Here is a 15,845-nt window from a genome sequence, read left to right on the forward strand (position 1 = left end):
GGGAGATTATTCAGAGTACTTTTTGACATGCAGGGTGTCAGTGTGAAATGTGTGACCCTAATATGATGATACTTGATTTCTCAACCTTACATTTCACCTGTTGACCATAAAAGCTGTATTATCAAGGACCTAAATTCCACCTACTGGTTTTTCCAAAATATTTGTAGAACTCAAAAATGAAGAGCTGCCAACCCAGTTTTGGTATGTAGACCTCCCACCTAGCCAGAGACAATACATCATTTAAATCACTCTTCTGTATTACATAACTGCCTGTTGACTCTGGTTAAATTTTAATGAATGACTTTAACCAAAGTTTATCTCATAATATGATATGGGTAGTTAGCTTTCCTTATAAAGCAGAGGAGGAAAATGATTAAAAGTGTATTATCACATCTCTCTAGCCCATCAGCCATTTAGGGTTTTGAATGAATGGACCTCAACAAATAACAAAGTTTCTCTGTCATATACAGGTTCTTCTGTATATGTGAAAACCATTTAACATTAGTTTTGCAGGAGAGGGAAGGAATGCTAAATTACCCAATACTTTTATTTAAAACTAATTTTTTCTGTCTAAAGGTCAGAGCTTGGGAGTGCTTGCCTGTGCATCAGATGAATTTTGGGGTAATCCTAACTTAATAAGATCCGGTTGCTCAGAAGCAATATTTCAGGTCATTCTTTTATAATTTAATTGACATGAAACAAATATCCCCAAACATTTTTTTTTTATTTTTTTTGAGTTGGAGTCTCACTCTGTCTCCCAGACTGGAGTGCAGTGGCCGCTCCCGGCCACCGCAGCCTCGCCTGCTGGGCTCCGGCGATCCTTCCGCCTCAGCCTTCCAAGTAGCCGGAATTACAGGCACGCGCTACCACGCCCGGCTGATTTTTTGATTTATTGTGGAGATGAGGTCTCGCTGCCCAGGCGGGTCTTGAACCCGCGGGCTCAGGCAATCCACTCACCTCAGCCTCCCAAAGGCGCGGGATTACAGGCTGAGCCACCGAGCCTGGTCTCCCCAAACATTTTTATTTTATATTTTGAATATTTAAAAACTTATTATTGATCCGGTCAAGATGGCGCTGGCGACAACAGTGTGTGCCCCCGCGCTCGCCCTGTTCTGCTTGGGGGCCCGGCTTCCGGGCAGGTGGAGGGTGGGGGGGAGATGGCGCGGCGCTTCGGGAGCCACCCGATGCTGGTGGACCGGCTGCGGCCGCAGGGGTTGCAGTGATGAAATTCAAGCACCCGCCCGTGAACAGCCTCAGCCTGGATTTCCTGACGGAGCTGGTCTGGAGAAGCTAGAGAATGGCAAGACCCCCCGCGGCCTGGTGGTGTCCCCGGACTGCCCTGGCGTCTTCTCGGCGGGCTCGGACCTGCGGGAGATGCGGGGGCGGAACCGGCCCACGACACTGGGTCCTGGAAGGACGTGCAGGCGCTGTGGCTGCGGTTCTACCTGACCAACCTGGTGCCGGTCGCTGCCGTCAACCGAGCCCGCCCCGCCGGAGGCTGCCTGCTGCCCCTCACCTGTGACTGCGGCATCCTGGCGACGACCCCAAGTACAACATAGGGCTGGAGACCCTGCTGGGTATCATCGCCCCCTTCTGGTTCAAAGACACCCTTGGACACCGAGGTGCAGAGTGCGCCCTGTAGCCTGGGCTGCTCTTCCAACTGGCAAGGGCCCTCCAGGTGGGCATAGTGGACCAGGTGGCGCCCGAGAACCAGGTGCAGAGCACAGCGCTCTCAGCGATGGCCGAGTGGCTGGGCATTCCAGACCATGCTCGACAGTTGACCAAGGCCATGATGTGAAAAGCCACAGCAGACCGCCTGATGAAACAGCGTGACGCGCACATCCAGAACTTTGTCAGCTTCCTCTCCAGAGACTCCATTCAGAAGTTCCTGCAGGTGTACTTAGAAAAGCTCAGAAAAAAGAAAGGCTAGGGTTCGGCTGCCAGAGGCTTTCAGTCCCGTGTGCCCCCCAGGGTTCCTCTTCCCCCAAGGGAGTCTTAAACAAGGTTTTTTCCCTCTTAAAAGTATTTCCCAGTGCTTTGTTTTGCAGATCTTCAATAGAAGGTCCTATTCCTTGTAACCCAATGTTCCAAGCACCGCCCCCACACACACCCACACATACACACACAGGTGTCTTTGCCTAGCAGGAAGGGAGGCTGGAGGACAGTATCTGGACTCGGATCCTGAGCTAGCAGGTGGGGTTGTCCTGGGCCTCAGCAAGTGTTTTCTTTCCCAAAGCAGAATTGTAAATAAAGTCCTTGCGTTAGCCAAAATATATATATATATATATATATATATATATATATTTGCAACAGATTTGCCTTCCTCAGGGTGCTTGCCTGGTGTTAACATTAAAAATAGCCAGGAATGACCTGGCACGGTAGGTCAAGCCTGTAATTTGGGAGACCAAAGTAAGGGGATTCCCTGAGCCCATGGGTTCAAGACCAGCCTGGGCAACTTGACGAGACTTCCCCTCTAAGCTAAGCTTGCAGTGCCCTTTTAGGGGAAGGAGGAGGCTTGAAACGTGTCCAGTTGGGAAGTCGATGGTGATGCTGTTAGGTGTGAAGAGATCCCTTGTTAGCAAGGAGCATCCAAAGAGGATTAAAATCTGACCCCACATGACAACCTGAAGTCTTCACTAGACTTCTTAAGATGAGCAGTGCCCCTGCAGGCAGTTCTGTTGCCTGGCTGGTCACCATTGGCGGATTGAGAGTTCCCATGGGGGTTTGGTAAGGCCACTCCAGAGGGTCTACTCTGTGCCCTTTCAGTGGCAGACTGGTCTGTGGCCTCTCTGCTACTGATCTTCATTAGGCCAGACTGGCCAAGGCCTCTGCATAGGATGGGTTGTCATCCAAGCTCAGTGGTGGGGGCTCAGCTGAGTGAGGGAGAGACAGAGGGTGCTGACTAAGGCTTGTCACCATCAAGCAAGGAGGCAGGTGTTCTTGTTTGTTTAGTAAATTGATTTGGAAGGCGATTACTAAGCAGGAGCCTTAGAAATGTATAGAGCAGTAATAGTGTCACAGCAATCATTGCACAGCCCCCAGAGTGATGACAACCCAGCGTGGTGGCTCACACCTATATCCCCAGCACTTTGGGAGACTAAGTTGGGAAGGTTGCTGGAGCCCAGGAGTTTGAGAGCAACTTGGGCCACATAGCAAGACCTCATCTCTACACAAAAATCAACAAATTGACTAGTTGTGGCAGCATACACCGTGGGAGGCTGAGGTGGAAGGATCACCTGAATCTAGGAGGTTAGGGCTGCGTTGAGCTGTGATCCTGCCATTGCACTCCAGCCTGGATGACCGAGTGAGACCCTGACTCAGCAACCAAAAAAAGTGATATATTTCAAAGGCACTCCTAATTTGCATCTATGTATTCTGCTATATTCAAGTTGTGTATAATTATATCTTATTCATTAAAATTCTTTAAAATTGCAATGTTTCTGAGATGGCTATGTTTAGTATAGGGAAACATGTGGCTTAGAACAGTGGTCTCCAACCTTTTTGACATCAGGGATGGGTTTCATGGAAGGCAATTTTTGTGCAGATTGGGAGATGGTTCTGGAATGATTCAAGCACATAATATTTATTGGGCATGTTATTATTGCATTGTAATATGTAATTAAATAATTAAACAACTCACCAATAAAAAAAGAGATGCAGATGGAAGTGATAAATAAAATAATTAATGGGCCACACACCAATTAAAATAAATGTTGAATTCTGACTTAAATCCTGCCACCAGATGCAACTATACAATTGAAGTACAACTCACTTGCCACTCACATAGGGTTTTGATAGGAGTCTTCAAACAATTGATTTATTATGGTCACTGTGCAGTCATTTTACTGCTAATGTTAACCTGCATTTGCAGTCACTCCCCAGCGCTAGTATCATTGTCTCAGCCCCACCTCAGATCATCAGGCATTAGATTCTCATAAGGTGCACACAACTTATATCCCTCACATGTGCAGTTCACAGTAGGGTTCACGCTCCTATGATAATCTGATGTCTCCACTGATCTGACAGGAAAAAGAGCTCAGACGGTAATGCCAGTGATGGGGAGTGGCTGTAAATGCAGATGAAGCTTCACCTGCTGCTCACCTCCTGCTTTGCAACCTGGCTTCTAACAGACCATAGACTGGTACCAGTTCTTGTTCCGGGGGTTGGGGATCCCTGGCTTAGATGAAAAGATATAGACAGCATTATCAGCCAACATGATTAATTGATATTTCTAGAACAGTCTGTGTAATACAAACCATGTACCAAAATAGATTATATTCTGAACCATGAAAAAAATGGTTTCATACACTTCAATGTAAAGTAATCATGAGAGATTTAAACTCTTAATAAAAGTCAGAAGATTTGAATAATACATTTGAGCACAAATATATTAGAAGCTATATTAGAAAAACATCTGTCCAATCTCCAAATGTTCTGAAACACGTATTTTAATGCTTTTAAATTAACAGCAAGTTTGGAAATATTTTTTACCAATTCTTTAAAATTATCAGGACATCTTGACACCACTTCAGGGTTCAGTGTCCTTGTCTCTGTATAATAATAATGTGGACCAGATGATTTCTAGGGTCATTTTAATAAGATTTGATAATTCATTAATACAATGTTTTTGACAATTCTCTATCAGACTTTATAAATGTATACTAAATATTGGTTTAAATAATGGGGTCAACTTTAGTCACATTTATGATTCTAGAAACCTTTGAAATTAACTGTGCTTGAATCAGAGTTACAAAACCACTAGCCATTGTAAAGTTTCATTACGTTGTAGTTATCTATTAATGTCCAGTTACTCAGGACGTTCACAGACCTGAAAATTGCTGGGATAAATTTGTCTCCAATTAAACTATAGGACTAAGAATTTTTTAGGAATTGTCTTTGGGAACTTTTGGAAAGAAAAGAAGACAGAGAGAACAGAGAAAAATATAGAGAGTAGAATAGAAAATTTTTGAGTAAAGTTTAGGAATTATTAAAACAAATTTTTACAAAACATAATTAGTCTCAAATATAAGTCTGTTGCAATATGTTAAATAATTCACAACTTGAAGATGAGGATTAAGAGTCTATCTGCCTGTATTTTAACTCAACTATTTGCTAGCAAATATTCTTCCCCTGTCACAGAAACCAAGGACTCTGCAGGAATTGATGACCTTGAGTGTTGAAGTGGAAGCATTCTTTGGTGCCTTATTATTCTCATTGAAGTCAAGGGAATTGGATGCGTTTAAGCACTTTGGAAAAACCTGGTATTTGTCTCATGTGAATGAATGTCTTTATAGGAAAATGGACTTTTTAGGGAACAATAAAAGCTGCTGTGACCAAAAACCAAATAAGAATTTATTAAATGTTAGGGATTACTATTCTTATCTCTTGGGGACCTCTGAACAATAGACACACTTCCTTGAATAGGTAATAATAAATGCAATCTAATTCTTCTTAAGGGAGTTTATGTAGTATAAAGGAAGAAGGAAGGAGCAGTATGAAATTGATTCAGAGATGCTGAAATGTAGTACAGCAGAGTCACTAGACCAGGAGGACTGTCAACAGAGCCACTGCAACAGCATGTGCATCACAGCATGATGGCCTCATTCTCCTGAGTGTGTGACCAATGAACTTGTATTTTCTGATCTTGTGCTCCAGTATATTCTCATGACTGAAGGCCTTTGTGTGTACTCAGACACATATTACCTAGAGTTATACGTTAGTGTTATGTAACATTTTGCTTTACAGAATGATGTCTATTTCAGCAGAACTTTTAATTATATGGCCTACAGAAACACAACTGGGAATTAATGTTATTTTTATATGCATTATATTTTTGTGTGTAATTCTATTTTTACAATTATTTGTTGAATTTTTATGTAAACATTCATATTTATCTATGAATATGGATTTTTTTCCCCATCTATATGTTTTTTATTTGATTTTTATATCGTACTGGCTGGAAGGTTCAATTCAATGTTGAAGAGGAGTAGTGACTACAGAAATTCCTATCACAGTCTTAAATTTAAGGCGTTTCCCTGCCATTATATTGTTAATTTTAATTTCCATACTTTTGATAGACTCCTTTAGCATTTCAAGCAATATACCTTCTATTCTTTGTTGCTTAGTGTTTGAATCCAGAATCACTACTAAATTTGACCAAATGATTTTTTTATGTCTAGAGCTGTGTCATTCTTCATTAATTTCTCAGTGCCTTAAATACATTACTCTTTGCAGTACTTCAAGTATGTTACTTCTTTTGCTTACAAAGTTTCTGATGAGAAGTCTGTTGTTCTTATTTTTGTTCTAAAGTGAAATAATCATTGCATCTCAAAGTGAACCTATCTTGAAAATTAATATTTTTCTTTTAAATATATTTCTGAACTTAGTGTACTGTATATTTATTAGAAATTGTCTTTGTAAGTTCTGTGTGTGGATTTGAATTTTTCTGTTCCATGTTTTTCTTGTCTAATTCTTTATAAAAGTTATTGTATTCTTACTTCTCATGAATAATATAAATTTCTCTAATTAATAATATTGTCAAACACGATTATTTTTATGGGCTTATCTTGCACCCAAATCACTTCTTTATTAAAATGTTTACACAAATCTTTGCCCACATTTCATAGAGTTTTTAAAAAAATTATTGTGTGTGTTTTCATGTAATAAAGTGGAGTTCTTTCACTTATGAAAGTGGAGTTCTTTAAAATATTTTCTCTTTTTCTATGGTTCATTTTTTGTGTCTTTAAGAACGCAAATTGTCTTAGTTTTGATGAAAACCAGTGCATATTTTTAAAAAATTTATTTTGAGGTTGTAATCCTAGCACTTTGAAAGGCTGAGGTGAGAGGATTGCCTGAGCCCATGGGTTCGAGAACAGCCTGGGCAACTTGGTGAGACCTCATCTCTACAATAAATAAAAAAATTAGCTGGATATAGTAGCACATGCCTGTATTCCGGATTTGGAAGGCTGAGATTGAAGGATCTCCTGAGCCCAGCGGGTCGATTCCGGGGTAGCTGTGAGTATCCCACTGCACTCCAATCTGTGTGATGGAAGTGAGACTCCAACTCAAAAAAAAAAATTATTATTATTTTGAATTCTGCCTAATAAATTTTGCCTTACCTGGGTTTCCAACATATTTTTAAAAATACTTTATAACATTAGGTTTTACACCTAGATCTTTAATTCAATTTTAAAATATGATTCATAATAAGAGTCAAGGTACTTTTTTACATAAGAAGATCCCTTCAAAAGATCAAAAGATGGGTGAATTTCTGGACCCACAATGTTCTATTTTTCTACATTTCTGGTCTTTTAATGAAATTCATTGCTTTAATAGTTAATAAAGCTTGAAACTTAGATTTTGATTTGTCAGCATTTTTAAAATATGAACTTTTAAGTAAAAAAAAATACTTGAGCCATGTCCCATAAAGTTTGTATTTTATGTTTCCATTTGTTCAATTCCAGATAGTCCTGCATTTTCTTGTGATCTCTTTTTGGCATGTGGTTACTTTAGAAATCTGTTGTTCAATTTCAGTAATTGGAATGTATAAAGATCCTTTTTAATTATTAATTCCTGTTTTAATACATGGTAGTGAGAAAATATACTTTGTGTGATTTTAATACTTTAAAATGTATTTATGTTTGTTTTATGTCCCAGAATATGGTCTGTCCTGGCAAATGCTTCATGTCTACCTTAAAGGTGTGTCTCCTATTGTTGGACGGGGTATTTTCCAAATTAGATTAACTTAGTGTTTTTCAAGTGATCTATATACTTACTATATTGTTGCCCGACATGGTCTATTAGTTAGAGAGAGAGGAGTGATGAGGTTTGACACAATATTTGTAGATATCTTGTTTTCCTTTTTTAAAATAATATGTGATCAGTGCCTCCAGAAGAGAATCACTTTTATTTTAAAAGTTATTTCTTATTTCTATGTATTTTATTTTATTATTACTATTTTTAGAATATTTATTTTAAAGATGTTGGGTACAATTCAGGGTTAGGTATACATATGGTCGATGTACAGGTCCCTTTCATTTCTCCAGTTTTTGTTTTCATGTATTTTCAATATCTGTTGTTTTGCGCAGACACATTTAGGATTGTTAGTTGAAAGGATAAAATTGGTAAAGTCAAAATGGAGTCACCTTAGCTAATGTGCAGACATTTAAATGCGACCATTACAAAAAAATATGTAGGGTACAATTCAGGATTTGGTAGATAAGTGGTCCTAATACAGGCACAGTTTGCACCTCCCTTTGGTCCCCACATCACCTGGTTTGGAATCAGTTACCCTTATTGATATTAAGTGCCCCCTCTTCACTCTTCTGGCAGTTTCCCACTACTGCCAAATCCTTTCTTATAGTATTATGATAAATGTTCAGTGTCCGCTTATGAGTAAGAACATGTGGTACTCAGGTCTTTGTTTCTGTGATAGATCACTGTGTATTTTAGACTTTAAATCCATTCAAGTTGCTCTGAAGTCCATATTTGTATTTCTTTATGGCTGCATAATAGTCCATTGTGTTATGTACCACGTTTAAAGTCTATTCTACTTTCAGTGGGCAGCACTGTAGGTTCCATGTTGTTACTATGTCAATAATGCTGCAAAAATGTGTGTACAGATATATTTTTTATATCATAATTTGAGGATCCCTGGGTATACTTCCTGAAGAGGGATTGCTGGGTTGTATGGAAGGTCACTTTTTAGATCTTTCAGGAATCGCCACACTGCTTTTCACAGAGGTTGTACTAGTTTGCACTCTTACCAACTGTATAGAAGCATTCCCTTTTCTCTTCCAGAGTCTTTTGTTTTTGATTTTACAACAGATGGCCATTCTTAGGTGGTATCGTAATTTTGATTTGCATTTCTCTGATGATTAGTGGGGCTAAGCATTTTTTCCATGTGTATGTTGGTTGTTCATATGTATTCTTTTTTTATAGTGTCTATTCATGTCTTTGCCTATTTTTTAGGGGGCTGTTTGTTTTTTTCCTTTCAGCATGTTTGAATTACTTGTTGATTCTGGATATTAGGCCTCTGTAAGATATATAGTTGGCAAATATTTTTCCCATTCTGTGGTCTGTTTCCTCACTCTCATGATGGTTTCTTTTACTGTGCAGAAGCCTTTCAGTTGGATAAAGTCCTACTTGTCTATCTTACCTCTTATGGTTGGGCATCTGGGATTTTGATCAGGAATTGGTTGTCTATTCCAAATTCCGTAAGGCTGTCTGTTGTGTTTTTAAGATTCCTATAATTTGAGGTTTTACATTTAGGTCTTTGGTACATTCTGAGTTGATGTTTTAAATGCAGACATTTTAACTGAACTTTTTAAAAATTCTTTTCACGTGCTTTTGTAATTACTTATTGTGTTCCACAAACACCCTGCTCTCTAATAATAAGCCAAGGAGTAACCCAGTTAACCAGGGATAGCTGTTGATAATTGGTTTGTAGCTTGTAAGTGTATTTTGTACTCATTACTCTTTATCCTAAGTATCTGTTTCCCAGCAATGCAAGATCAAGCTAACCCCCTCCCCATTGTAATCACCCTCCTGTGTCTATCCATGGTCCCACCAAAGGAATCACAAGACTAATTGCTAGAGAAAGGCAAAGAAAGCAAGACCAGTGTTAATAACAACCAAGAATGCAGTTGCTGGAGATTTTTACTAGCCCTGCTTCCAAATAAAAGTCCTCTCTGCATAAAGCATATGCCATGCTTGCCTGTGAGCCTTAGCGCATATCTGTCGAAAGTGGATAACAAAACATTTTTTTCTTTCTCTTTGCAAATCTTTGCTTTATTCCCTCAGCACTGACTACCTTTCCTCGGGTTATCTTTACATTAGTTTTCTTGAGACTTGACCCCATTCCTATTATTTAAGTTCTTCATTGTCAGTGATGTATGATGTTATTCATGTATGTATACATGAAGTTTTATTTGTTTCTTATTTTTTGAGCCTGGGTTTCACTTTGTTGCACAGGCTGGAGTGCAGTGGCATAATCGTGATTCACTACAGCCTCAAACTCATGGGCTCAAGTGATCCTCCTGACTCAGCCTCTCCAGTAGAGGAACTTTAGACACCCACTACCTTGCCTAGCTAATTTTTCTGTTTTGTAGAGTTTAAGTTACAATTTATTGTGCAGCCTGGTCTTGAACTTCTCGTCTCCATCAATTCATCTAAGTTGGTATCAAGTCTAACTACCACGTCACCTCTTGGGACCCCCTCGCAGCTGGGCTCGTGACCCTTGCGACCAGGGCAGCCAAGGAGATGGGGGAGGTCCTGGGGAAGTCTGGAAGACCTGGGCTGCCCCTCGACTGCGTGTGAGGCGGCTTTGCCCCCTGGTGACCCGAAGGACAAAGCCAAGGATACTCAGCCACTGAGTGCCCAAGGCGGACCAACCTCCCTGCTCGCTTCCCCCTCCCCCCACCCCCACCAAGAGACCCCTCTGGAGCCAATCAGCTGCAAGCAGATCTAGGAGGCTCCCCCGGCACTAGAATGTCGACCTGCGCCAGTGGTTGGCGGGGCTTCGCGCTTGTTAGTTGTCACCTCTTCGTGGTGCTCGCTGGGCCCACGCGCGAGCCCTGACGCGGGGGCCCCGCCTCTGTCACGAGCCCCATTGAGACGTCACAGGCGCGGGGGTGGCCAGTGTGTGCTTGGCTGAGAGAAGAGTTGGTCGCTAGGGGGCTCGTCTCTGCCGCTAACTCTTTTCTGGCGATCGCAGGCCGCACAGCGGGCCCGCCATGGGCAATTTACTCAGTTTCTTCCTCGCTAAATTGGTTTTCTGGACCCGCCGGCGATGCCGGCGGCGCCGGATCCCACCGGTCCCCGCCTTCCGCCAGGCTGCCCCACCTGGCCAGGGCCAACCCGCGGCTCTTGAGCTTGCGCATCGCCCTTTTCCTGCCCGCAGGCTGCTGAGCCCACATCTGGGTCATATGACTCCACCCCCTAGACTCTACATCGCCCCGAAGGAGCGGGGTCCTCTTCCACAGGCCACGGGCTCCACTCTGGGGACCCCACCGCCTGAATCCTGGAGTCAAGCCCCAGAGAAGAAACGCGTACTGTCGGCAGAGAAGTCACTGAAGTACAGACAGTTGATCTCTGCAAGGATCTCTCCTCTCAACCGCAAGTATACCCTCCTGCCTTCCCCACCAGAGCAGGTTGTCAGTCCTATGAAATTGGTACCATCCGGACTCCCTAAGGAGATCAAGGGGAGGGCCCAAGACCACCCAATAAGTTGAGGAAAGAGGAGGATCGGAATGAGACCAAAGAGCAGGAGGTCAAGAAAGGATCCACCCCAAGGAAAAGGTGTCATTGACATCTCAGCCCCTAGTGACCCAGTGACAACTCTCCTCCTTGAAGCTCAGTCCTGTGCTTCTGGAGGGAAACCTCCCAGCTCATACTGAAAAAAGAATTTGAGTCAGAAGGCCCAAGTGTCTTCAGTGAGTTCTTTCTGGGAACAACATACAGATCCCAGTGAACACAGCTCTGCTGGTGAAGTCCCAACTCTTGAGATTAATGCAACCATCCTCGTGGACCCAGTCCCAAGCTTCTCCTTGCAGCTGGAGAAGTTCTCCAGGGAGATGCTAGAGTATCCAGCTCTCCAGGCTGGCTGATGTTGCTGATGCCTGAGAAGGAGATGCAGGACAACAAGCCCCATGCATTCCACCAAGGAGCTCTTCCCCACCCAGAGCTGCCAGTCATAGGCCTTCCAAGGGCAAGTGCAAAACCACTGCTCCTGCTGCTGCCACCTGCACTGCAACTGTGGTGGGACAGAGTTGAGCACAATGCAAATATCTTATGCTTCTAGCTTTATGCCCCTCTCCTCAAGTCTCAGTCCTGCATAAAGGAGGTCCCAGGCAGTCATGTGTGGTGATTCCCATCTTTTTTCTTTCCTTCCTCACCCTTCATCCAAGCCATTCCACCATGACCCTTGTTACCCTGGCAAGCCTATGAATTCCACAGGAGTCATTTCTAGTCAATCAGCTAACAGATCTTCTCACTTCACCTCACACCCCATTTCAGATCCTGTTATTTGCATTGACAGTACACCTGTTTCAAAGTGTGACTTTCAGATGTACCCCCAGGCTCTCCAATCCAAAATTTGTTTGCAGGGCAGTGGCATCCTGAAAATTCATCAGCCTGCATCTGCCCACCTTCATTTATTTTCTCCTGTCTCACTCCATCTTTTTTACCATCCCTTTGCCTAGAAAACTACCAGTTAGCCCAAATTTAGGACACTCGATGGGCAAGACCAGGAACCCTTTCTCCCCAGCTCCATTTTGATAAGACTTCCTATCATGGTTCCTCAAGTGACTTCTGCTCTAATGAGCAGCACCTCATCCACATCATTATCCAAGGTAACCTTTGGCTCCAGGACTTTAGATACCATCTCTCCTTCCATAGCTTTCTGGTCCCATCTCCCCCTGTATCCAGATATGGTCCCCCATTCACACAGAGCGCGTGAGACCCCATTGCTCAACATGGGTGGTACACTGGAGAATAGCACTATGGATTTGTAGTCTCCCTTTGAGTACAGACACCAGGGATATACCCAGCCAGGTTGTTCCTTGTGACTTTAGGGTAGCCAGCATTGTTGATCAACTATTGGGAGACACCTGGTCAGAACAATGATGTCTGTGATATAAAGAAGAAAAACAGCTACCGAGGCACCATGGCACCTGCTAAGAACCTCAGGAGAAAGAATTCCATGGATGACTCCATGTACAGATCACATTAAATAATGAGAAAGTCTCTCTCTGCATATTCGGTTTCAACAATAGGACATTAGTCCATGAAAAAGGAACCTAGATCCTTTTAATGTATATTTAACCTGCCCTAATTACATAAGTCAGAAGCCCCAAATCTCAAGAGTTGTGTGTGCACTTGTGTATGGTGTGTGTGTGTTTGTATGGGAGACCATGGGGCAGATCAGTTCAGTTAGAAGACTCCGTATTTCAGACTCTCCACAATGAATAGTTGAAGAGACCTGCACGTACAATAAGCCGGGCCTTCTCTGGCTTGACTGTTCACCTGGATGACAAAAGCTCTGGGCAAGATCTCTCTAGTCTTGAGACTGGGAGAATGGTCACTGCTGTTTACAGGGACTCTTCCTTCCCCTACTGATATGACTTATTCATCCCTTAACTTTCCCAGAGGCTATGTATTCACAACTTTAGTTCTTATTAATCTGCCTTTTCTCATGTCTTTGCTTTTTACTCAACTGCGGAGGAAGTTATGACATGCATGTGGTCTGATGTGTTTTTAACTGGATATACACAAAATATTGTTTCCAGGGACTAGGAGGTAGAATTTTGTAACTTCACATGTTTAGTGAAGAATTTGAACCCTGAGTCTGTGTGAAATTAGTGTCACGGATGACAACCTTGAGTAAACCAAAAATAATATTAAGCCTCCAACCAACTGAACAGATCATCTCTTTTGGCTAAGGGAATTTCAGAGAAACCTGAAACACTAAATTCCAGGCCATGACAGAAGAGAGGTTGAACTTACTTCCTTATACTCTCTCCCTTTGGAGTTTAGGCTCAACTGACTGGCATTAACATTAAAATAGAGATCATAACTAAACACACTTTTTTGTGGCAATAAGATATCAAATTTCAATCTGACTCAGGTACAGTATCACCTGTGCTTTGAGGGCTGCCATCCCTGAAACATCATCTACAAGGCCTTGGCTCCCACAACCCTGTTGATTTTGTTTCATCATTCCTTTCTACTATGTAAATCTTTAGACAAAGATGAACTGTTTAAACTAACTGCCAATCAGAAAATCTTTAACTCCAAATATAAATTATAAACCTCTTGGTCAATATGTCTGACTTCTCTGAGCTGATCTAATGGTTACTTTGCATGTATTGATTTGTATATTTGCCCATAATCTAACTTTCTAACCTAGTGACACAACGGAGGCAGCAATAAAGGATCAAAAACAGGAGGTAAGGTACGCCACCCAGGGCCACACAAGTAAGTACTAGGGAGTTGACATATGGTAGGCCTTTATGAGGGCCTGATACATAGCAGTCAGTACTGCTTTTCTTCGTCAGCCACACCAGAGTCTTGCCAGATGCTCTTTGAATGACAATTTGTATTTATTACAACAGAAAAGTGTGAACATTACATATATATATGCCAAATTTCAGAAACTGATTTTTCATGTCTCATTTCACTAGATATTTATAGTATGCATTCAGTTAAAACTCCATATTTTTAAGGAGGAGAGTGGCTAGATAGAGAGGACAGTGAAGTTTCTTTTTTCTCAGAAAGTAGTAGGACCAGGATAAAAAACCAGGTGTGTGTGCTACAAACTTCTCTCTTTGTACTCGATGTATAATGCATGCATAAATAAAATCACAGAAGGGTAGGACATATGTCCCTTGTAGGTATATTCTTTGCTTGGTGGTATTTTTAACATATAGCAACTAATAAGCACATTGAAAATACTATACCACTCCTTACATTAATTACAACAGCTCAATATTTGGGTTGAATTAATCAGACCAAATCGGATAGGGAAAGATTTACTGACACCTAATAACAGTTTTTGAAAGTACTCTTGACTATTTATTAAAGGTACAATAGAGATCTCGTATCCATTAAAATACTGGTTTCACGCTACTGAATATGCTAAACTCAGTATCAGTTTCTACTAAAACTTTATTTAGACCACATTTTCACATGATATTAGTAACATTTATGGCCAGTATAGAATAAGGGTTAATAGCAGCTTCATTATAATGCTCTGTTAACACATGTGGTTAAAATCCATTATATTTATGTGTATGATAATAAAACTCTTATATAACAAATCACATTAATTTTTATAAAATACTTCAAACATTTGCATGTGTCAAATGGGAATGAGGCAACAGGTTAACTTTGAAGCGTCATCATAAAATAACAAAAAACTTTACACATATTGGCTTTTTTCTAACATGTCAATAATGTTTATTTTGTTGAGATATTTTTGCAGGTCCCATTAGCTTAGTGTTATGAGGAGCAAAGTAAGAGGTAGCTGAGACTAACAGGGGGAAAAGTTAACCTTATTAAAATAAATGGGATCTTTGTGAGTTTTTTAAAATCACTTTTTTGAGGCAACTTTTGATATTCCTGAATACTTGTTAATATCAACTGAAGTTATTTAGAAATAGACATGGTAATTTTTGAGTTCAATATATGATAACTTTTGAGATTCTTTACCTACAATACTATACTTGCCAAAGTATGATAAGACTGCATAGAATTAAACTATGTTTTTTTCTTAGTCAAGACAGAGTAACACAGACTATATTTATCGTCTATCAAGATTAATTCTCCTCTCTGAACAAAATGAACAAAATATACAAAAAATTGTTGTTAAGGCATTGTTAATTAGGCAAGGAAGGGCCCTGATTCCTGGGAGCTGTGAAAAAAAACGAGATTAATTCTATGGGTGTTTCAGCATACTTGAGAGAATATCTCAAGCATGACTCAGCAAAGGGAAATGCAAACAGACCCTGGTGCACTCCCTGAGATTAAAAACTGGAGCTTACAGCACAGACAGTGTGTATAAAATCATTAAAATAACTCAAAATATCCTAAAATCAACATCAGAAACAGAAATGGACAAATACATTTAGAACAATATGGCGTACATAAAAATTGCTGGATTAAACCCAACATTATCAATAATAATACAAATGTCATTAACACCATAAAGAAAAGGCAGAAAAATCATATCTGATGAAAAAGTAACACCCAATATTATCAGTCTACTAGCATTTTCTTTTAATTAAGATGATACTGTTGACTATAAGGAAAAAAGAAGGAAAGCATTAAAAAATGTTAACTTTGAGCAA

At 40.9% G+C, this 15,845-nt stretch overlaps 1 pseudogene; it reads left to right on the top strand.

The window, feature by feature from the left end:
• Positions 1-1,068: 1,068 nt before the first annotated feature.
• Positions 1,069-1,930, top strand: LOC103259483 (annotated as a pseudogene).
• The last annotated feature ends 13,915 nt before the right edge of the window (positions 1,931-15,845 follow it).

The sequence above is a fragment of the Carlito syrichta genome, unplaced genomic scaffold, assembly GCF_000164805.1.
Source record: "Carlito syrichta isolate Samal-C Ts95f unplaced genomic scaffold, Tarsius_syrichta-2.0.1 Scaffold302784, whole genome shotgun sequence".
In the NCBI taxonomy this organism is placed as follows: Eukaryota; Metazoa; Chordata; class Mammalia; order Primates; family Tarsiidae; genus Carlito; species Carlito syrichta.